The sequence below is a fragment of the Ursus americanus genome, chromosome 3 (genome assembly GCF_024610735.1).
Source record: "Ursus americanus isolate L20-20 chromosome 3, mUrsAme1.1.p, whole genome shotgun sequence".
Taxonomy (NCBI): domain Eukaryota; kingdom Metazoa; phylum Chordata; class Mammalia; order Carnivora; family Ursidae; genus Ursus; species Ursus americanus.
The window spans coordinates 76120658-76145677 of NC_142129.1; the positions used below are offsets into that span (position 1 = coordinate 76120658).

At 34.2% G+C, this 25020-nt stretch overlaps 1 protein-coding gene across 1 annotated transcript in view; it reads left to right on the forward strand.

Annotated features, from left to right (window-relative positions):
* SEMA3A (semaphorin 3A) overlaps positions 1 to 25020 on the forward strand; it is a 446060-nt gene that overhangs the window by 42940 nt on the left and 378100 nt on the right. Inside the window, exon 2 of the mRNA XM_045793365.2 lies at positions 10440 to 10473. The gene's annotated coding sequence lies outside the window, so the exon portion shown is untranslated. The remainder of the gene's footprint in view (positions 1 to 10439; positions 10474 to 25020) is intronic.

A 25020-nucleotide genomic window follows, 5' to 3' on the forward strand; every position in this document is an offset into this window, starting at 1 on the left:
TCTAATTTTCATCAAGTTCAGGTTATGAATTTTCTTTATTTTATGGTTGATGTATTTGTGTTCTATCTAAAAATATTTGTCTCAAATTTGCAACTATAGCTCGCTGTATTTTCATATTTTATGGTTGTAGCTTATATTTAGTTTTATGTTAGATCTTAAATTGATTGTTTTTTCTACTGGGCATTAAGGTCATGGTTCATTTTTTGTTTTTATTTTCATATAAATACCTACCTGTTCTAGCATGATTCATTAAGTAGACTTTCCCACTGAACTTTGCTAGTGCCTTGTTGACAATCAGTTGAACATACACATGTGAGCAGTATTCTAGGGCTCTCTTTTCTATTACATTGATACAGATGTAAATCCTAGTACCATTATCATACTGTCTTGATGAACACAAATTTAGGTAAGTCTTTAAATCAGATAGTTTAAGTACTTAAGTTCCTCTTTTTTTAGATTCTAGTTATCTCTGCTTTTCTATATAAATATTAAAATTAGCTTGTTGATTTCTTCAAAAAAATTTGCTGAAATTTTGATTGAGTTTGTGTTGAATCTGTAGCTCAATTTGATGAGAATGAATATTTTAACAATATTGATTCTCTCTGTTTATTTAGGTTTTCTTTAATCTTTTCAGTAGTAGTTGATATTTCAGTGAAGAAGCCTTGACAATTTTAGTTAATTGCTAAATATTTTTATGTCATTGATGTTATTGTGATATTTAAAGAAATTATTTTAAATAAAAACAATTTGAGTTGTTAGCTGTATAAAGAACTTGAATCTATAACTATGCTAACTTTATGTAGAAGTCTACTAGCTCCTTTTGGTAGCTTCCATGGAGTTTTCTACTTATACATCATGTTTTCTGTAAATGTTTTTATACTTCTTCTTTTCTATTTTTTATGCTTTTATTATTTCTTTTCTGCCATTTTCGTTAGCTAAAAGTTCAAGTATAATGTTGATGGTGAAAGATTGGTGATAATAATAGTTGATGGTGATGATATTGAATAGATGTGGAATGGTTAGACATCTTTTTCTTGTTTTCCTAATTGTAGAGGATAAAGGTTTAATGCTTCACCACTATTTTGATATGAGTTATAGGATTCTCATAGAAGGTCTTTTTAAGATTAAGAAGCATTGCTTCTCACCATAATATGTTCATAAAGTTTTCACCGATAGTGAGAATTGTATTTTATTAAGTTCTTCAGTCTCTATTAACACAATAATAAAATTTCCTTCTTTTATTCTATTAATGTGGGGAATCATGCTAATTTTTTTTTATGTTGAACAGTTTCGCATAGGACAGTTGGTCAGTTTGCATAGACCTTTTTTATATGTTGTTACATTAGAGTTGCTAATGGCTTTTTAAAGGATATTTTCTAGACTCACAAGATCTATCTAGAGTCATTATTATTTCAGTCTGTCTTTGTGAGGTTTTATTATCAGGTATGCTGCTCTTCTGAAATGAATTTAACTATGGTCTGTCCTTTATTTTATGAAAGTATTTGTATAAGATAGCTATTATTTCTTCCTTCAATGTTTGAAAAATTCACTAGTATATCCATCTGGGTCTTAGGTTTTCTTTGTGGAAGGAATTTTATAATGGATTCAATTACTTTAGATAAGGCTATTGAGATTATTCCATTTCTTCTTTTGTCAGTTTTGATAAGTTATGCTTTATAAGAAATTCACCTATTTCATCTAAATTGTCAGATATGTTAGGATAATGATGTTCAGTAAATGACCTTATAATCTTTTTAATGTCTGAATGATTTATAACGATGCCTTTTCTTTCTGTCCTGTTATTCATAATATGTGTTTTTTCTCCCTTTTTCTTGACTAGTCTAGAGGTTTAACAGTTTCATTAACTTTATTAATTTATTAATTTTATTAACTTAAGACTTTGCTGATTTGTTATTTTTCACTTCACTGATTTTTCCTCTTATTTTTGTTATTTTCTCTCTTGTAGTTAATTTGATTATAACTTATTCTTCTTTTTCTACATTCTTAAGCTTAGGAAAAGTGATTTCACCTTTCTTTATATCTATAAATATCATTTAAAGCTCTGCTTTAACTATATTCCACGTCTCTTGATATATCAATGTCTTGATTATCTGGATCAGGAGTTCAGAAAGTGTTTTGCTCAGCCATTCTGGGTCACGTTTTTCAAGTAGTCAGGTGATATCTGAAGTTAGCACAGTGGAATGCTGAAGCTACTGAAAAGTAGTCAGACCCTCCCCATTTCTTTTCTTTCTGTTCTCAGAGCCTCAGAAACCTTATGTGGTTTCTCCACCTGAGTTAGTTTAGAATTGCTTGTGGTATGATGACCTCAAGACAGTCTGCTTACTGGTAGCTCAGGACTCCAAAGGCAAGTGTCCCAAGAACACCAGGTTGAAGCTATACCACTCTTAATCACCTAGCCTTAAATGACATATGTTACTCCAGCATCCTCACGAGGCTGCCAAGATTCAAGGATGGGAGAATAGATGTGACCTTTGGATTACATGAGGGGTGGCAATTTTCATTTCTTCTTACATTTTAAGAAGAGAATGCCAGATGGGAGATACTGTAGCTATGTTGGAAAAATACAACCTGCTATATATCATCTTTGATCCATGGGTGTGTATTACTTTTTAACAAAATATATTTTTACTTATTTCTTTCCCTCCTCTGCTCCAAATGTAATTGTTAAGAATATTTGTTTACTTCTTTATTCCTTTACCAAGTAGGTTCTAGCACATGGTAGGTACTCATAAATATTTTAATATATAAGTAAATGCATTGATTCTGTCTCCTGTGTCATGAATTTACTAATTGCTTTTTCTAACCTGGAAATACTTATTTTTAAATTTTCAGTGTTTAAAGGTAAATACTCTTGTTTCAGTAATCCAGTATGAATTCCATTTGCTCTTTTTTTTTTTTTTGTATTTTATAATACTTAGAGCATTGTTAACATTGTCAGAAATCTTCACATGCACTGTCATCTTGACCCTGTTTTTTGGTGTTTATAGATTTAATTCCTTTTCTACTTTCCAACAGTTAGTAATTCCATGCAAGCTTTTTATAGCTTTAATCTAAATCTTCTTTGTGGGTGGCTAACCTTTGGCAGTCACTGTTTGAAAAGTCTCATCCGAAGTATCTATTTTCATGGCTCTGTTTGAATATCAGACATGATCCAGAAATTTTCATAGCACACATATTTGTTCTGTCAAAATAAAATAATTAGGACTGCTGCCTTGCTTATGCTCAGAAGAAACACTGTAAATAAAACCAGCACTGTAGTCAGTAATCTAAAATAACAAAATAGTTTTACTTCTTAAAATATACTCAAGAGTTAAGGCAGGCATGAGAGTAAGGTAAAATTTATTCAAGTGGGCACATGAGCTGTCACTTGCCCTAGGCCTTCTGTGCTCCCCTGCACTTTCTATATCCTTTTCACTGAGAATTGTCTGTGAGTTTAGAACAAAAGAGGGGGAAGGTAGAAGAAGAAGTTACATGTGCATTCTCCCTCTCTAATTTCTGATCTATGTTCCAAGGGCTACAGACAAGAAAGAGAAAAGTCATTTGTTATTGTCTTACTTTTTAGTCTTTAAATCACAACAACCTGAGACAGGTACAGGTGGTTAATGTTCCTTATTCTAAGTTCATGCTCGATCCAGCAGAGAAGTCATTGAATGTAGAAATTATTTAACTCTCTGGCTCTAATATAGTTTTATCACCTCTATTAAAAATAAGCATTTTTCACCCTTTTTTCTAAAGCTTTTTAATAGGGACTACAGAAAGAAAATTACCAGTGAACCAGTGGGTTCGCTCATCCTGCCTTCTTTGTGTTCACCTTCTCATTGAAGCTCTTTTACACTGTCACCACTGTGTTATCCTGCTCAGGTCCCTCTTATACAACAGTTTCTGGGGAACACCCCCTTTTCCTTTAGTTTGTTCTATATAGTTGACACATATTTATACTTTCATAATGTTGCTTTATTACATATTTAGAAAGAATAAACTATAATAATTAGGAAACTCCAATAAAGACACTCCAATCTGTATTAAGCTGAAATAAAAAGGAAGCTTTAACAAAATCTTTTATTACAATATACAGAATATGGGTCTTCAAGGACTGAGAAACCTGAATTATTGGTCATTACCTTGCTGACATACTGTGATCTCTCAAACACTTGACTGTTTCTACGTGGTAGATGACATCTTATTACCTACTACACAAAAGCAGTATTCAGGGAATATATCCCCTGTCCTTATTCAGGTGGTAGGGGGGGGAGTGGGAAATGTTCTTGCTATACAATTATCGGTTTGAAAAGCACATTTTTCCAGTGGTTTGCTGGCCATCTGTGTTGATATACATAATGAAGTAGCTCACACTTCAAGTTAGTTCCGACATCTTGCTTAAAGAAAAGTTATTTGACCCATTACAGCTCCACGAACCAATGTAATTTTAACTATATGACAACCATAATTACTATGGCACACCCATTATAATTATAGGCCTCGTCTTCTATGGATGCCATCATAACACATTAGTATGATGCCTTGAAGTTGTGGAAAAAGGCAATTGAATTGTTCAAACCTAACATACAGTGTTGCAGGGCTATCTTATTCTGACTATTTTTTATTTTGTTTTATACACACAGACACATACATAAAGTTACCTCTAGGGGCGCCTGGGTGGCACAGCGGTTAAGCATCTGCCTTTGGCTCAGGGCGTGATCCCGGCGTTATAGGATCGAGCCCCACATGAGGCTCCTCCACTATGAGCCTGCTTCTTCCTCTCCCACTTCCTCTGCTTGTGTTCCCTCTCTCGCTGGCTGTCTCTATCTCTGTCGAATAAATAAATAAAATCTTAAAAAAAAATAAAGTTACCTCTAACACACTATAAACTTCTTGAGTACAGTGTTTATATCCACTTCACTTTGGTCTTCCTATTTTATGTCCACAGTAGACAGAAGTCAATACATATTTGTTTACTGCTGGAATAATAGCACTTAACCTCCTTTTGATTAACAAAGAATGCTCCGTGGTCTATGGTCTTTGGAAGTCTCTGAAAATATATGATGCTTACATATTTTTTCCAGCCCTTTTCAGGATGGACTGCTTGATTCACAAAAACTTTCTTCCATTATTCATCTTTGTAGGCATCAACATTTATTTCCTTTAATTTCTTAAAATTAGCTTTATAAAAATCAGCTATAGTTAGTAGGGGAGCAGTTAATGCCCATTGGCCTGAGGAAACCCCAATAGTAGCCTGGAGTATAATTATAGAGAAATTAATTCTGAAAAGTAGCATCTGAGAACACCTGATTATGGTAAATACTTTGGTAGATTCATATATTACAGTCCTTTGATATTCTATTTGCTTTTATTCTATCAATCTGATTACTTCACATTTCAGGATACTTTTGTATTGGCATTCCCTCTTTGAAAATACTATCTGGAATACTTTATTTTTGTGTATCATAATGTAACATCCAGTGTAAAGAAAAAAACTTTTCTTTAATGCTTTTCTTAAAGCAGCTTTCCTCTTTTATTAAGAAAAATCAGAGCTAGAAATAGAAAATTAATGCTATAAAAGCGTCAGATTAATTTTGAAATTAAATTTATAAAATTTTTAAATGAAATATGTTCTACTAAAAAAAAGGAAAAATAGTATCCAATCTCAGGAGCATATTACATAAGCCTATCTTAATTACAATATCAGTTTAAGTAATAGACTGCAAACTTGAAAGAAACATGCAAAGGAGAATGGCCAAAGTAGGGAGTTACTTTGAATACTAGCAGTAAAATGTAATTACTAGCTCAAATGGCACAAAATCCCACCTACCATTTCTGCTACTTGAGTTCATCCTATTACCCCTTTTTTATTGCAGCTGGTCTTCCAGGAAAGATACGCCACTAAACCTTACTTTCCTTTGATTCACCATATATCACTCTTTGTTTGGTCCTTTGGGGAATCACCTCAACCGTCCAGAGAGCCTATTGTAAAACCTCTTGTGATCTTTTATTCTGAAGGATGGTAAATAAAAGCACATAGAACCGAGAAGCTGTTTTAGGTGACAGTCACAGGGATTCTGCTCTGTCTGTGTTCCTGTCATGGAATTGAATTACTGGTACTTAACCCAACATAAATGACAGTTTGAAACCGTTTGGGGAAGCCAGATGAAAAGACTTTTGGATAAATAAACAGTTTCTCTTTCCGAATAAGTAATTTTTCCATTGTTTCCACATACAAACAATTTAATATTTAGCCCCTCAAAGGAACATAGGATGAAGTGGATAAAGGAAACTATGGCTTAAGCTCAGTCACAGTATGAATGTATTAGTTTTTGCCCCATTTGCACAAGAGAAGCATTCTAAAACAATTTACACTCTGATTGATTACTAAAACACATATCTTGTCACTTCTGTGTTAAAACGTTGAATGGCTCCCTTCATTATTAAGCTTTGTCCAAACTTACTTACACATCATATAGGAATCTGGCTCCTTTGTCTACTTGGAAAGCTATTCACTGTTCAGTGTGCATTTACAACTATACCTCATCTTGTATAGTCTGCTCTGACTTCTGCAGGGAGAGGCCATCACTTTCTCCTCTGTGTCATTCTGCAAGTAGTTCTATCAGTTTACTTATTATGATGTATTACAAGTGTTTGCTTATGTGTATTTCTCTCCTCAACTGGAAGCCCTTTGAAGGCAGAGTACTCAGTCTTTGAATCTTTATATCAATGAATGCTGCTTAAATTGAATTTCACCACATTCCCTTCTGTTATTAATTATGGAAGCTGGTTCATCTATTATTCTATATTGTAGACTAAATTTTTAGGCTGGTTTTATTATCATTCTATCATCAAATTTAGGTAGCCTTGTCATTCAAGCTCTGCTTTTTAATTTTTTGTAACTTCTTTGGGACATACTCCATTTTCTTCTACCCATTAGCCTAAGTAAATAAGAAAAAAATGCTTTCTTCATTGAATTACATTCAAATTCAGTGTTTTCTGACTCTAAAATGAGCTTAAGCTTTATGAAAACTAGTTAGATTTTAAACTTGGCAAATATGACTTCTTAGTTCAAAGAAGAAAACCTTTAAAAGACAGGCTCGTAAGACTCCATGAACATCAAACAGGATATAAAACATCATTTGATGACTCAGGTGTCAGTGAATCATAATTATGGAAACTAGATTTCCTCTCAAGTGGTCATGGGCAGAAAAGGAAATTTTAAATACACTTAGTTTTCTTCCACACACAAACTTGAAATCATTAAAAAACATGTATTTTCCCAAAATGTCCTCTAATTAGGGCTGCCCTTCATGTAAAATATTTAGGGCAGCTAGATTGTTAAGAGAAATTATTTCTCTAAATAGCTCTGCCTTGTGCTATTAATGTTAAATTCCATTGTATCATTTGATTCTGGGATAATGATAGTGAATCGTATTTGAAATATTTAAGGCTTATATAGCTTTACACAGCATAGAGATCTTGAAAATATTATACAACTTAGTTGTTTGTTTCTTTGCCAAAACTAAATGTTGACTTTAACGCAGTAAAGCACACATGCATGCATGCACACACACGTACACACACACTCTCACCCTCTTCGGTGTATGTGTGGATATGGAAGAAAATATAAAAGTCTTTGAGACAAAGATTTGAACCTGCGTCATCCTCCAATACCCGGCCTTCCCAGCCAATCCATTTCTCATGTATCCATCCCATGAACCCTATTTGTTTAATAAGTCATCAAATACAGGGCCAGATTACTTGTTACGTAGGAAAGGTTAGAATTCCTTATTTCTTACCTCAATCTGATTGAATAATTATGATCTACCTAATTTGAAAAACACATGCCTAAACTGATCACTTTTATATCTTTATAGGGACAAATGTAATTTGTAATCATTTAAAATTTTGTCCATTCTATAAAATTTTAGCTGTCTTTATTCTTAAACAATCACAGTTGTCTAGAAAAATTTACTGTCTGTTCTTTTAGCGTTTTATAGGAGTTTCATAGTCTTATACAAAATGTCTCCTTTTTTTTTTCTTAAGATTTTATTTATTTATTTGACAGAGAGAGAGAGACAGCCAGAGAGAGAGGGAACACAGTCAGGGGGAGTGGGAGAGGAAGAAGCAGGCTTCGGGCGGAGGAGCCTGATGTGGGGCTCGATCCCAGGACTCTGGGATCACTCCCTGAGCCAAAGGCAGACGCTTAAGGACTGAGCCACCCAAGCGCCCCTACAAAATGTCTCCTTGTTTGAAAAGTATGTTATTTAGTCAACTATGTTGTTTGAATAATATATATGTCAGAATTTCCTTTTAATTATTTTAAAGTATAGAAGTATGCAGAAGTATTTATCTGAAAAGGTAGATTACTTCTAGGAGATATTAAGTTTAAATATCAAAAGCTAATACAATGAGTATAATGTTTTAAGCTTCTTTCTACTAATAGTCAAGAAGGAAGTAATGTTAGAGTTCATTAGGAGATATTTAAATTAGATTAATAAGAATCCTATGATTTCATAAATTACATTTGGAGAGGAAACCCAGTAGAGTTGTGAAAATGTTCTTCTTTTAAATTGTACAAAGAACACACACACACACACACACACACAAATGTGCTTTACAAAAAGGCAGGATAGCTGATTGAATGTTTAAGTGTGTCTTAATCTTATAACTACCTAATTAGTGCACTGTTAGGTTTATTTGCTCATTTCTTAGATGTAATAAAAATTCTATAATGTTGGTTGTGGTCCATTGACCAGATCAATCATAAAATACTTAGTGAAGGCCAATCATGAACCTGATACTTTTCTAGGAACTAAATATACAGTAGTAAACAAAACAAATCAAATGTTTCCTCGCAAAGAGCTTATATTTATTTGCGGAAACAAAGACATTGGACATAGATGGATGTAGATGGATGGATAGATAGACAGACCTACAAATATTTAATCTGCTATGACAAAAAGTAAAGGTATAAGAAAGAAATTCAAGTAGGAAATCTCTGGGGAGGAATAGAATTATTTTTTACAGTGTGGCTAAAGAACCATTCTTCAGCAAAGTGACCTCCATGAGGTAGGAGATGCAAGCTTACCTTCAGGGATTGTATTTATGCTGAAAGAATAGCAAATACAAAGGCCTCAAGCAGAAATGTGCTTGGAGTTTTCAAGAAACAGCCAAGAAATCAAGGTGGCTGTGGAAGAAGAGGGCTAAGAAGTGTGGTTGAGGACGTGTCAGAGTCCACACAGTGACAAATTCATCTCCAAGTCCAATACCTTTGAGTCTTTCCACAGTACTCATAGCACCGAGACCACAGACGTGGCTTCTTTCATGCTGGAGTTATTCAAAAGAGTTTTGTTTTTTACAAATATGTGTATTATGTTATAATGAATTGAAATGTTACAATGATTACTATAATCTGAAAGGCAGGTTTAATATTTTATTCGGCAGTATAATACCAGAATCTGTTAAAATAGTTTTCATTAGATGGTCAGTACACATCTTTTCTCAATGAATGAGTGAATAATTCAAATCCCTTCTTACGACGAGAGGTAGCATAAAATGGTTAAGAGCCCAGACTGGGATTTAGACTAACTGGGTTTGAATGCAATCTCTTTAGAGTTATATTTCTCTGCATACATAGAGATTACAATGAATATCCTAAGTTTATAACAGTATAGTTTTCATAGTTACCAAACTGGCATGCAAAACTCTGCTCCTGTACCGTTCTGCTCCTCCTTTTTATGTTGGTGGCATGAACTATAAATTTCTATATTGCATGGCCAATCATAGATTTATAATTGTTTTTATGCATTTGACTTTTAAATCATAGAAAAATAAAAAGTGGAGTTACAAATCAAAATTTCAGGGGTGCCTGGGTGGCTCAGTCGTTAAGCGTCTGCCTTTGACTCAGGGCGTGATCCCGGAGTCCTGGGATCGAGCCCCACATCAGACTCCTCTGCTTGGAGCCTGCTTCTTCCTCTCCCACTCCGCCTGCTTGTGTTCCCTCTCTCGCTGGCTGTCTCTCTGTCAAATAAATAAATAAAATCTTTTAAAAAAAATCAAAATTTCAATAAACACTGCAATGTTTTTACCTATAAACTAATTTGAATTAAGTTATATTCCTCACGTCTAAGTTGATGCCTGGGAATAACTGATTGTTAATACCAGTATAGAGTGAAAAATTGAAAAACTATGCTATTTTTTAAATTAGTAACTTGTTTTTCTAAGCGACATTGTTTAAATGTAAGCAATAAAAATGTTTTCTAGGGTATTAAGTTAAATTACTATACACTTAAAATTTTTGAACAAATTTTTATGAGAATAAGTTTATAGTTGAAATAAAATGAAATTTGGTAGTGGAAACATAAACTAGTCATAGAATTTTTGATGGAAGGAAATAAATTTATAACCCATCTGTATCTCTTTATTTTTTTTAGGAACTTTCAAATGAATATTCCTGTCTTCTGTCATGTAAGTAAACATCTTATCCAATAATATTTATCAATTTAAAAATCCAAATGGTTTTCATCACCTTATGAATTCTAGACCAAACAGCATGATAGCTATCTATATTTACAATAAATTTATAGTTTGTAGTGAGTGTTACAATGAGTACAGAGCATCTGAAACAGGTCTGAACTGTTTATTTGCAATAAAGCAGAGCACTACTAAATCACAATGTAAGTAACATACTTTTTATTCATGGTGGGAGTGGAGTTTCTCTGAGCCAGAATTAAATATCTATATATAAAACAGCCAACTATAAAATAAATTTAGCACAGAGCCTAAATTTGAGAGTTCGTTAGCCAGTTACAGTAATCAAGCAAATTAGGGTTTTTCAAAGGATCGTGCCTTAAAAATTGCAGGTACCATGGGATCCTTAAAGAAAAAGCCAGGAACTGAATTTTATTTCTCCTTGGAACAGAATCTTTCTTCTAATTAGTCTGTTATATTAGAGCTGTGGCTCAGTGTGGATTAAAAATAGGTGAACAGCCTCTGCATCATGTTCCCCTGTGAAAGTTTGTCTTTACTCTGAAGCCATTTTTCCAAATATTGTTTTAAATTATAGCTGTCCATTTTCAAAGAAAAGGAAAAAAACCTTGAGAACATTGCATTTTTCTGAATCTCAAGTTCCTATCATTTCTCCAATCTGGTATCTAACTGAAGGTTATTAGTCCAATTGAGATAGCTTCTGTCTTATTTTAAACCCAAAGTTCCATGTTTGACAGATTTTTTTTTTCAACTTCAAATCTTCACATTTACAGAGTAAATGCATGTGACTATAACTCCCTTTTGGAAATGCTGATTGGCAAAGGGTAATCACCAACAAAAAGAGCTCATAAATGTCCTGCCAATTAGAAAAGATACCAAAGATTTTTGTAACTCAGTACAAGCAAGTCTAGATTATATGGATGTACTTTTGAGGTCCTGTAGAATTAGGACCACATTATGCTTTAAAGAAATCCTGGGAGTTTAGTTAACCAAATGGAGACTACTGCTATAATTACTAAAGATTTGAGGTGTAAAATGTAGAATATGAAATTAAATTAGATAGCATTTATTGAGTATTAAATATGTGCTAGGTAATTTGGATGCTACATCCCTATCATAGAGGTGAGAAAAGTAAGCACAGTATATATTTACATTGTTTAATGATACCAAGCTTGTAAGTAGCAATTTTGATGTTTAAAAGCTACTAAAAAAAAAAAACCTCTCATTTGAGAACTTGAGAGACTATGCTTCAAATTATACTGCCTTCAATGACTAGAAAACCCAGACACGTATACAAGCAAACTGGATCTCATCTTAAAATTTGAATAAGAAAATGACAAAAGAAGCCAAATATTTCATTCTTTATGTCTGCAAATATTTAGTTTTTAAAATTCCAACCTACAGAGAAGTTGGAAAATAATCAAAATTAGCACCTATATAGTATATCAAATAGATTTATCGGGTACTAACCATTTTGCCACATTAGCTTTCTGCCATTGCCGAGCAGCATTTTTCTCTGAATCATTTGAAAGTAATTGTAGACATTATGAAACATAGTCCTAATATATCTCAGCATGTATATTCTCAAAGGTAGGATATTTTCCTACTTAAATAGCAATTTTTTAAATCACACCCAAGAACTTTAATTTTTATTTCACAGTGTCAAAAAAAAATGTGAAACTTGTTAACAGACAAAAGAGATTACTGAGTTTCCTTTGGTATACTCAGTAGTACAAAATGGTAAATTTTCTATGGACTGATCTATTTTATGCCACCTATGCTTTATAAAATAGAATAGGTTAACTTACAGATTTTTGTCTGTACAGATGCATATGACTTCTGTCTACTGAAAAAGATAACCGTGACACCTATAGTTTATTGCCCTCATTTTTTATCTAATCCAGCAATGTGATCTTAATAATCTTTCATTAATTTGCCTATAGAAACTTACCTCCTCATATAATCTGTGGTCTAAATTTAAGAGCTTACTGATTCCTTACTAATGGATGAGCTAGATAAAATCTTTGACATATATATTTATTTTATATTTGTGTCATGTTTTTAACTTCTTAAAAATTATACTTTAATAGTAATCTTATCTAACATAAGTCCTTACTCAAATTTCCCCCAAGTACTTTGAGAGTATTCTTTATAATTCTTTATTTGTTTGATTATTTTGATCCAGGGTTTGGTTAAGGATCCTGTATTATAATTATTTTACATGACCCTCTAGGTTCCTTTAATGTGAAAGAATAGTCCCTCCATTTCACCTTTTTCTTTTTTTTTATGATATTGAACTTTTTTTTCTTTTAAGTGTGGAGAATAATTATGTTCTAGAATGTTCCACCCAAAAGATTTGTCTGAATGTTTAGTCATGATTAAAATCAGGTTAAACAATTTTGACAAGAATACTGAGAATACTATAGGTGATACTGTGTATTTCCTATTATATGAGACTCACATAATGGCATTTGGCATTTTTTTTTTTTTTGGAAGTTGCTAAGTTTAATCATGTGGTTAAAATGATTTCCAGGATTTCACTGGGTAGCCATGGTTGATGGTTAACTAGTAACTTGGTTAATGGGATTTCTCCATTGTAAAGTTACATTTTATCACACATATTTATCAAGCTATCTGTGGGGTGTTATTTTGGAACTATGTAAAGATCCTATTCCCCAACAATACTTTAGCCAATGACTTAGCATGTTCTGATGATTCTTGCTTGGACCAGTTTTTACACTGGTATTTCCAGAACTGTTTTATTTTGAAACATCAGTGTGTATGGAGATAGAAATGGTTAAGGGAGCTCAGGATTGGAGTCAGTAGATAAGTGCCCAGATGTTCATATACATGTGCATATCTTTCAAGTTTCAAAGAATGGTGAACACTTGATTATAAGCCTATTTTTAAAAATATAAGTGGGTTAAAGTGCAGGGGCTAAGCCAAATATGATTATAAGGCTCAATAAAGTATCATTTGATAAAGCTATTGAGAGTTTATAATGAAGCAGTATGTGTGACCTTAAGCCTAATTTTCCCCATCTGCTATAATTGGAATAATAATAACCTACTTCATAAGACTGTTTTGAGAATTGAGATATTACGTGTAAAGCATGGATCATATTTACTAGCATGTAACAATGATTTTTAAATGCTAGTTATTTTTACTGCATTACAGTGTCCTATCCATCACATGATGTCGTATGTTTAATTTTCTTAAATTACTAATATAAAAGAAAATAATCTTGGCTACTTTCAGATCTTTCTTCCCTACATACACTATTTCATTTGTTGGATTCACTTTCTACCATGTGTTCAGTTTCTTACTTTAAATCCTTTGTTCATTTTTTTTTAAGTGGCTCACATAAAATCTTTAGAAAAGACTTTCATTCTTAAAAATTTCATTTAGAGACAATGTGGCAGTGGCAACATTACACATACAGTTATACATTCTGTGATGTCATAAATGTGGCAGGTATAAACAGTAAGTTCCTAAATGGAAGTCAGTAGTAGTGAGAAAGAAAAGAGTAGTGATTTCAGGGGCACCTGGGTGGCTCAGTTAGTTAAGCGTCCAACTCTTGCTTTCAGCTCAGGTCATGATGCCCATGCAGGTCTCCATGCTCAGCAGGGAATCTGCTTAAGATTCTCTCTCTTCTTCTCCTCCTACCCCCAACACACTCTCTCGCAAATAAATAAATCTTTAAAAAAAAAAAAAGTAGTGATTTCAGGAACATGTATAGAAAATTAAATAAAAGGGAATTATAAAAATATTTCATGTTAGTAAAACATGTTTTTCCTTTGGAGGTTAGAAAAGCAATTTTTTATTCTTTATATTTGTCTTAAAAACAGTGCTCGATAGTCAGAAATAGAAGTTTGCTTTGTGCACTGAAAATATAAGTGCAGTTGCATGTGTGTGCGCGCGCGTGTATGTGTGTGTGTTGGGAGAAAGCTGTATGACATCTTTATGCGGAACACTGTATTTAAACTTAAACAAGCTTCCTTAAACTTTGAACCATTCCTATTTGGAGCACTATAGCCTGAGGAGGTGTCATTGCATAAAGTATCTCAACCATAGGGTTTGCTTCTGTTTATATTTTGAGTTAAAATGGAAGAAGTCATGGAAATAGTTTAGGAACTTTAAAAATCCTTCCTAGAGAAATAAAAAGGCTTGCTTTTAAAATAACTCATCCAGTCTAATCTTTACACCACTTACAGCACAACTACAAAGATTGCTCATCAGGAAAGGATAAAGGGAATATGCTGATGTTTCTTTGTAAATGATCTAGCTCTTGTTTTATTTGCCTCTTACTTTGAACCATTTCTATATCAAAGTCATGTCTAGTAATGAAAGAGCTTTGGGGGGATTTCTGACTGACAGGTACCATTACTAATAAATTGCCTCAGAATGTAAAAATGTGACCCCTCAGGTGGTTCAACCACATTGTTTGCAAACTGTGACTAAGTATCAAATTCCAGCTTTTCTGCTAAGCACTCACCATGGAACAATACAGTTGTACTCTTTAATGCTTTGGCCCTGATTGTGTAGGTCATAATTAGGGATTCGGCTGGGGATGAATGGAGAAGAATGTGGTTGTGCAATTGGCTGTAACCAATCTGACCCTGGTTGATCCTTACTCCTTGAAAACCTGTGACCTCCCATAGCCTCTTGCATGATCCATGCATGTGGTTAGCACTGCCTCCCCACCAACCTTTTTCATCAATAGGCTTTTCAAGCCATTACTTTGCTTTGTAGCCTTATCGAGGCATACGTTTTGAGTGATCATAAATAGCATCTAGGAGTTCAAAGTTTGCCCAGCACAGTAAGAAAAGTCACAATGGGTTTCTTAAGAAAGGCGGCGAGAAATGTTGTCGAACTTTATAGAAATCACGCATTTTAAAATAAGCACATATTTGAATTACGGAAGAACCTCAAGAGAATGCAGAAATGGGGAAAGAGATACAAGGTGCCTATTTTATAGAATCTATTGTATTACTAGGATTCAATTTCACAGATTTTACTGAATCCCTCAAGATCCCATTTACAGGTGGTCCATGACCTTTTGTTGAAAGAAAGAAGAAAACAAACCTGCGTCTAAAATGCTGTCTTAAGAAAGAAATCCAGCTCTTTCTTGTTTGCATAAGAGAAAAAAATTCAGAAAACTTCTCAACATCGATAGGAAAAAACTTATGATTTTTCAATGGAATTTTTACATATCCTTTAAAATGTAAAAAGTTTAATAAATTGGAGCCCATTCACTTTTCCCACCTGTTTTGTTGTTACAGTAGAATCAAGACTATATCATCATATACACATGTGAGTATTTTAAGAAATACTGTTATGTTAGTAGTCTATTTTTTCAAATGAGTTTAATACAAAAGAACGACTTGGCTATACTTCGAAAGCACCATAATGGAAATAACAGAACAGAGTCAATTATTCATAGTAATTAGGGAGCAGAGGAGAACTAGCATTCTAGTATCCCTGAAAGATAAATTATTTGATAATAAGATGTCTGATTATATCCCACTCAAGTAACAGTAACAGTGCTCCAGTAACAGTGCTTTCTGCTTTATCCCTTAAATATGTTTAGTTGTTAAAATAGAAGTGCATAAGCACAATCACCTTACACTATTATTTTAAAAATCCCAAGAAGGCTCCTACCATTGTTCCCCCTATTCCAGAGATCAAGTATCACATGGGGAAGAAGACTGTCTCTACACCTCTATTGATGTTTCTGAGATACAGTTAGCTTTTTCTCCTAAACACACTTACACACAGACACACAAATGCACATGCGTACAAACATTTGTTCATACGCTGACTTACTGCAAGTCCATAACCTTCTCTTAAATCTTAAGATTTGGGAGCTATGAAAAGTTATACCCCCTCAAGAAAAGCTAGGAGAAATTCCACCTAATAGTTGCCACTGTGTCAATATAAAGCTATTTTTTTAGGTGCAGATATCCTGGGAAAATGGTCAAATGGCTTTTAAGAGACCAAGTGTGAAGAAACAAATACTTTTGAATGCTTTAAAGCCATGGGGTTAAATGCTCCCCCAAGCAATTTGCCATTTCCGTGTTAATTCAGTTTGTAGAAACATATAATTAGAAACCCTAATACCTGCATTTTTCTTCCCTTTATGAGAAAAACATGTGCTAGTGTACAGAGCAATGGATACACTGGGAAGGGAACCTTTTGTAGGGTAGCTTTATATCTCCTGCTGAAAAGCCACAACTACTACATTTCCAGCAGAAAACGAAGCAAAATAACACTTTATTCCTTTATTGGAAACCAGCACCCCTCCTTAAAACTAAAATTGGTGCTTTCATGTAGCATTAGTTATTTTCTTCTTTACAGGTGTTGAACAAAGTAGCCTGGGGAGTATGCAATCTGGGCTGGGAATTAAATCCAGGTTGCTTGCTTAACAGTGTAATACATTACCATATAGGCACTGGTTGACATTAAAAGAATGCCTTTTATCTTGAAAATTATAAAAGAAAAATGCTCTCTGATGAATGACCACAATCACTGCTTATAAAGAAAAAATATGGTGTGTATAGTTATATGTATATACACAGACACACACATATATAATGTATAATATTCATGTATATTAGGGTATAAAAATATGACTCGTGTTTTCCTTTAAATAGCAAACAATTGATCATATGATATAAAAAAGATAACGTTAGTTTTATTGTTGTTGATTCTTGTGAAAGGCTAAAGAAATATTTAACAGTTATAGTATTCATTTATTTTGGCTTTCCCAGTTGGGAAAATTGTCTTTAAAATCAATTTATTATATAATTAATGCTACTCCCTAATACGATCTGTATTATTCTTTCCAAACATAAAAAAATGAAAAATTTTGAGAGAAAAGTATAATATTTATATTTCTTTAATAATATTAAAACTCCTGTATTTTACACCTCATAACCAAAGAAACTTGGGATCCAGTGCATGATTCTCTGAGAAATAAAATTCTTACATAATTATAGTAGTTTCTCTCTAAATTAATTTGTTTCAAAGATACCTGTTTCCACAAATTGTATTCCATTTTATAATTTTTCCCACCTAACTTATTTGGTCCAAGATGTCAGTGATTCAGAAAACATTTCCCTTCTTCTTCTCATTTGGAAACAGTTAAATCAAGCACACACACAAATAGATTTTTTTTCTTTTAATTCAAGAAAAATTTAAACAATAGGTGTTTTCTATCCATGGATAAGTAAATGAGCTTCAGGGAAGAGAACAATCTTCTGACCGTGAATTTCAAGTAAATGCTAAGTTGAATGTTAATAATGCCAAAATTACTATCCCCTCAAGTTTTGATTTAAAAATGTTTGGACCTACGGTGCTTGGGTGGCACAGTTGGTTACGTGTCCGACTCTTGGTTTCATCTCAGGTCGTGATCTCAGGATTGTGAGACCTAGCAGTTGTCAGGTTCTGGGCTCTGCAGGAAGTCTGCTTGAGATTCTCTCTCCCTCTCCCTCTGCCTCTCCCGCTCATGTGCTATCTCTCTGTCTTTCTCTAAAAATAAGTAAATAAATCTTGAATAAAAATAAAAACATTTAGACAGTTGTAAAATGCCAAGGAAGTAACACGAAAAGGTCTGATGTGAAAGGAGGTATTGGGATTTGTGTAGTGTGGCGGGCCTAGTATGACAGAATGTAGAGGGATGCAGGAGTCAAACAGTTCATTGGACTGTCATGCAACTGTGATTTTAAAGTAAGGAACTGAGAAAGGAGGACAATGTGCTTGAAATGTGTGGTACCTCTGAAATTGAGAAAAAACACTTTTCTAAGAAGTGAGTAGTCAGAAATATCATATGCCACAGTGATATTAATCAGGACAAAAATGAGAAAAAGGTACCAGATTTATAAATGTTAAATGAAACAGCATAAAGCTCTTGTTATAGGTTCTGGGACATGGCAGGCACATAATGAATGGTAGCTATTATTACTTTCAGTAAGGAGGGATGGGATGAAAGCCATAAAAGACTGAATAGATAGGAAAGTGAGGAAGTAGCTGGATTAAACATGCTTAAGAGTTGAGAGACAGATTGAAAATAAATTTGCAGTCAACACGTCTTTTGGTTGTTTTGTTAGTTTGCTCCTTTTTACTTTCCAAATAACTGACCTGGTCATTTGAAAAAGTAAATTGAATAAGACATGAGTCAGCTAGCACAGTGTCTGGCATACAGAAATGCAAAGAGGAAACAGTCGTTTTATTTACCACATGTCATGCCCAGTTTCGTAAGCTTTGCATGATTTATCTCACTTAATTATCACAAAACCTCATGGGCTAAGTGCCACTCTACCAGAGACGGCCTATCATTCCAGTATGGAGATTTACATATAAGGAAACGAAACTCCGTAAGGACTTTCTCAAAGTTACTCACGTAGAGGGTTTTGTCTGACTCCTCTCCACAATGCCACATTATGTGTCAGATGCACGCTATGCCCACAGTACCTATGAAGTAAAAAGGAAAGAAATTCGTGGAGAGTATGCTGGCAAAATTACAGTGATTTCAGAAAAATGCTAGAAGTTTTGATGCAAAAGAAACTCAATAAATGTTTATCGAGCAGCTGATACTTTTCACACACTTCATTTTTCTGTATATTATACATTTAATTGGAACTAGACAATTGAAGTAACAAGATAAAAGTAGACTATCATTTGATGTTATAAGCATATAGGAATGCTGTGACTCTGTATCATTTTTAATTTCTGGCCTGGTGTTTTAGTATGCCTTTAAAAACTTTCATTACAAAGTGGAAATGTAAGTCAAGATTTTGAAATCTCAAACAATAGCCATCATATTTTTTGTGGGGTTTTCTTTTGCAAAAGACTATATATGTCATATTGTCATTTATGTAACAAACTGGACACAGAACATGAAATCCTACACCTTTTGTTACCTTATGTTGGACAATGATATAAAGGTGTCATCACAATCATCAACAAAGGCATGATTAAAAAATTAACACATGCTACTTATTTATTAACTACTAGTATCCTACTAAGAATTTTGACCTTATTTCTACCTGATGAAGTAAATAATGCCTTGAAAAGGAAACAGGATTAAAGTGTGGGTCCCAGATAACCTCTCTAAGGCAAGAAAATAAAATAAAGAATATACAGATAGAAAAGAGAGAAATAAAACTTTTATTGTTTTTTTATGATTTCTTCTTACCCATCAAACCTTCAACCAGGAATGCGTTCCAGCTACGTACACATCAGCCTTTGGAAGCTTGCTTAATGCGAGTCAGTTGTTGGTAGGTTAATTTCTTCATGTTTTGTTCTCCTGAAAACAATTTTTTTTCACCTGCTTCTTGAAGGAAAGTAGTTCTAGGTATAGAATTTTAAGTTAAACGGTTATTTTCTTTCAATACTGAAAATTGTTACAGTGCCTCCAACTTCCATTATTGCTGTTGAGATGCCAGTCTGCTGCCATTCCTATACAAGGGATACGTCTTTTCTCTCTTGCCATTTCTAGGCTTTGTTTTGTTTTGTTTTGTTTTGTGGTCTTTGAGGTTCTATTACTATTTTATATGATTGTAATTACTAGTCTAGGACTATTATGCATTATATTGCTGTAGCTTGCTCATAATTTTTTCCATTAACCCTGTTTGTAATTTCTTACTCTCCCAGAATAAAAACTTGGATGTCTTTCATTTATAGATTTATATTTACAACTTCATAATTATATCTAAAAATTCATGATTATATTAATTTTTCTTTTCAAATATTGCCTTTTACCTATTTTTCTTTTTACTCTGGAATTTCAGTTAGACATACATCAGCCTTCTTCAGTTCATCTACTGTGTCTCATACTAGGTTGCTGATATTTTAACTCCTCTCTGACTGCCTCATCAATATTTTCTTTAGCTTTATTTTCCAGTTCTCCCTTCCACTTGGATGTGCTGAATTTTTTCACTTTACTTTCTTCATCTCTAAAACTTTGATTACATTCTTTTTTAAATCTCCACAGACTTTATAAAGTCTCTGGATCCTCACTCAAATTTTCAAACTTACTTTTTTCCCCTGAAATGTTAAAATATGCTTGTTTAAATTTCTGTCTTTTACATCTAATACGTGGTATCTCTGCAAGTATCCTTGTGCTAGTTTTCACTTGTGGTACATTTCTCCCCTTGTCTTTTATCCGTGTCTATGAGCTCTGAATTGAAGTTAAGATTCTTTAGTGTATGTTTTACATTTACCTCTGTCAGTTGCTTGGAGGATCCCCCCACTGAATAAATGGTGTAAAGTTGAGGAGAAAATCTACATGAAGACCAGATTATGGTGATAAATTCTCGAAGGACATTTTTCCCCTTCACACAATACCAGGGATGTAAGGAAGTTTATTTGCTGTCCCTTTTGCTGTGGGTTTATTGCAGGTGCCATCTCTCAGGAACCTAGGTTTGTAGAGCAGTCTCCCACCATCTACTCTAAGCACACCCAAGGCTTTGTCTTACATCTTGTGTACCCTGAACAGCCCTCAAAATGGACATTCAAAATCCCCTGGATTTGGTGCATCATTGTAAGGTTAAAAAGTGGCTTTTAAGTGCACCTAGGTCCTAGGGTTCCACTTTTATTGTTTTTTGAGCCTCTATAGATTTTTATATTTATTTTACCATCAAAAGACATTTAAAAAAGATACTTGTTACATTTTATATAGCTTTCATTTGTTTTCATTGGGAGATCCATTTGCAGTTTTGTCTGCTAATTGCTGCCAATAAAAATTCTGTTTGTGCTATTTTCAAAGCTCTGATTACATATGCCTTCTTTTATTATATGTGAATGTTGCTTTTCTATATATTAAAGGTGTAGGTTTTAGTTTTTAAGTTTTTACTTGTTGTTTCAGTCACCTCTCAGCTTTCGTGTGATTCTGAGCCCTTTATTAGAACTGATGCAAAAAACAAATTGATGTTGATGTAACATATTCGTGAAGTCAGCTTCTAGAATTCTATAGAAAACTGGGATCCTATGAATTACACCACAGAAATAACATTCCAGTTTTACCTGAACTATTCGTTCAAGATTAGCAAATAATGCACAGAGTGCTGTGACCTGTCGATTCCATATGAAGATCTTTCTTAACATGAGAGTCTAGAAATTCCTAATTTCCCAAATTGCATGATGCATATAGGGGTAAGACTGAGTTAATCTCTCAGCACTTAATCAGTTAAAGATGTTTTAAACTGTAAGGAACAACAACAACAACAACAACAGCAAAAACCTGTAAGGAACGGAAAAAAAAAAGGATCAATGCTGACTACACAATATAATGTCATTTGTTTATTTGAAAAAATGCCTAGAGGTAGATTTCATGTTTCATGGATCATCCAGCAAGTAAATAATACTATAAACAAAACTATTTTCTGATTCTTAGTATGTTGATTATTTGTCCTGATTATTCTTGTGTCTCAGCTACAGATGGTTTCCATAGTCCAAGGAATCCCATTTGCAAGGCAGAGACAAAGGGCAAGGAGTGATACCAGCCAGTTATTTTCTTCTGCCTATTTCTTTTCAGCAAATTGTCTTTCAAACAAGACCCCAGGAAAGTTATTTTTATGTTGCTTTATTCAGACATGGGACCCATGGCTATTTCTGGCTTCAAGAAAGACTAGAAGAATGAGAATCTTTTGGGAGTTGGCAAGGCGGAGGAAGTTGGGGATGGAAGGTGGGACACAAACTAATGGTATCTATCATAGTTCCATCAGTGACTGTTCAACATCCATACCCATTTTACCCGGAAGATAATCACCTCCCTCACAAAGGAAACCACCCCAAAGACTCATCCCTTTATTGCATATGGCTCTTTTTCTACAATACCTAAGTGATAATGCATTACTCTCTGACAGGTTTGATGTGACTACTCATGATTTAGAGATTCTGAGTTAAAGCAGAAGGCATTTGCCTTTAACACACACAATAGACAATTGTGGAGAAGAAATGTGATAACTTAATTTTTTTTTCATTTTAAATGTGAACAATTGGGGTTGCCAGGCTGTCTCAGTCGGTAGAACATGGGACTCTTGACCTTCGGGTTGTGAGTTTGAGCCTGATGCTGGGCATAAGAGATTCCTTAAAAAAATTTATTAAATGTGAACAATTGGAAACACACATCAGTTGCTATTGAGATCATGTGTCTTACCCTGAAATCCTATCCTGTCAGTGAAGTAAGCTTTCCGATTAGCCAATCACTCTGTCCTCATTTCTGTTCCAAAATCTTTAGATCTGTTACTGAGAGGGGAACTTTTCTTTTTGTTTTCCTTTCCATCCACATCTGAATTGAATGTTGAGGAAGATGTTTCTTCTGGTGCAGCCACTGTGTTAGTATCCTTCTTCCCCTTGATGATAGTTTGGTGGCCCAGAGATTTCCACAGATGTTTCCAAGCCAGATATATTATTTTATTAGTGGCATATTTCCCTCAAGTTTTAGTTCTAATCTATTTGCTTTTAATCAATTCCATGCTTCTGTAACTGTGGTCAGAATTAATTGTTTAAACATAATCTTGAAACTACGAGTAGGCATAGCTTGCACTTGAGTTTCTACTAGAGGGTTTGTCCCCTTGAGGAAAGGTCCTGGGAAGAGTGTGAGGCACCTGCTTACTGTATCTCCCAGTAAGACCCATGTGCATGCATGCTGGCGCTTACAGGAGCTTCAAGTAGGCAAACAGATGTTGGCTTTTCTAACCCTGTCAAGCTCCAAATTACGAGGGTGAACTCTCAGGCCAGATTGCCAGCCACAGGCAGAGAGTGCCTGCCTTCGAAGAGTAAACACAGGCCAACGTTCAGAATTTTAACTACTCAGTCCACCAGCAGCAGTTCAGCCTTTGCTAGCACGTTTTTTACATCCCAAAGTGGTTCAAGCAACAGTTTGAGAACAAGTTTCACCAAATCTTCACAAGAGTGTCCAGAAATCAGGAGTATCTAAAAATCAGGTTGCTGGCTCTTCATCCTCTTACATAAAAAATACCACCTTTAGAGGCTCAGGCATCAACCCACTTTTGTGGCTCTGTTTAAGATAAATATTGGCACTTACTGATGGTTAGAAACCTTAGATGATGCAATACCTCTGCATTAGAATGTCTTTCTACTTAACTGTTATCTTAACTGTGGAGTATGCTGAGTCAAGTAGCACCTCAGGGAGAAAAGGGAGAAAACAACAGAAAACTGGATAGCATTCTTACAGGCTGTGTTTGTGACTAGAAGGACCATTTTTTTATTTCTAGTAGTAAAGGGTTAATACTCTAAACGTCACTGAAATTGACCCAGGAATTGGTTCCCAGCTGTTACGATGATAGCAATTCTTGAATACCACCAGCTTTTTTCAGTTAGGTCAATATATGAAAAGTATCAATAAAAAAAAATCTTGTTCTCTCAGACGTGCAGGAGGATTCCTACCACAATAGCGAGTCTCAGTGTTACTTCAAGACAATCAGTGGCTGCACTTGCCTTATAAATGTAAAGTGTCTCAGCAACACTAATCTATTTAAGTGTTTTATTTATTTATAGTTTACTTTATGCAGGTAATGTTTGTGGCTGTTACTTTGGTACAAAATAATCGTGATAACCTGAGTTTAATATGTCTACATAGAGAATAGGATGAACAAAAGGGTTAAGAAATCACCTGTGTCTTTTTCATCTCACCTTGTATAGGCAGTGTCCAATTATATCAATTATTGAGTGCCCTTGAATGTATTTTAAGTATTTCCTTTCTTTCTTTCTCTTTCCATCTCTTTTGGTTTAAAAGGTTTTATATGCATACAATTATATCAGTTCTGTTTAAAGCATAAACATTCCTTCATCCTGATCCCATACAAGTTACTAATATTTAAAAAAAAATATTGTTGTTGGCATCTGGCAACAGGAAAATAGGTGGAATACAGTTTCATTCAAGCGTGCCCAATTTTTTTTCTTTACCATGGTGACTACTTTCAAGTTTCAAAGCAGAAATACTTAGCTGACCAATACATCTTACGTTATACATAGGAAGGGTATCTCCAATCTGTATTCAGCAGGTACGTTTAGGAACTCTGTACAGTTTTATTAAATTTGACATATTAATGTTGCCAAGACTTTGGAGATTTGTGAATTGTTTTCTTACCAGCCTGGGCTAGACTACTCAGAGGCCAGGTGTGCACCGTTGAGTTACACAATTACATACTTGAAAATCAAAAGGGGGAAATGAAACCATAAAAGCTGCATAGACAGGAAAGCCAAATGCACTCTCAGGGCGCATCATTACATACTTCAGACTAGCAAAATAGGCCTTCCTTCTGTAAACAGTGGATAGAGAAATCAGAGAGCACATCACATTGGCACGTGGGGAGAGACACAGAGAGATTAGATTCACTTCAGCAATTTTCTACCAGAGTGGAGCACTTCCAACATAACTGGAAAGTCAAAGCCAAAATAAGCTTTGATCCTATTTTATCTAATAAAGAAAACTTCTGCAGTGTGTTTTTTCTTCACTTGATTTGGTGTCTGACAGACGGAAAGTAGCTTTCTTTGCAG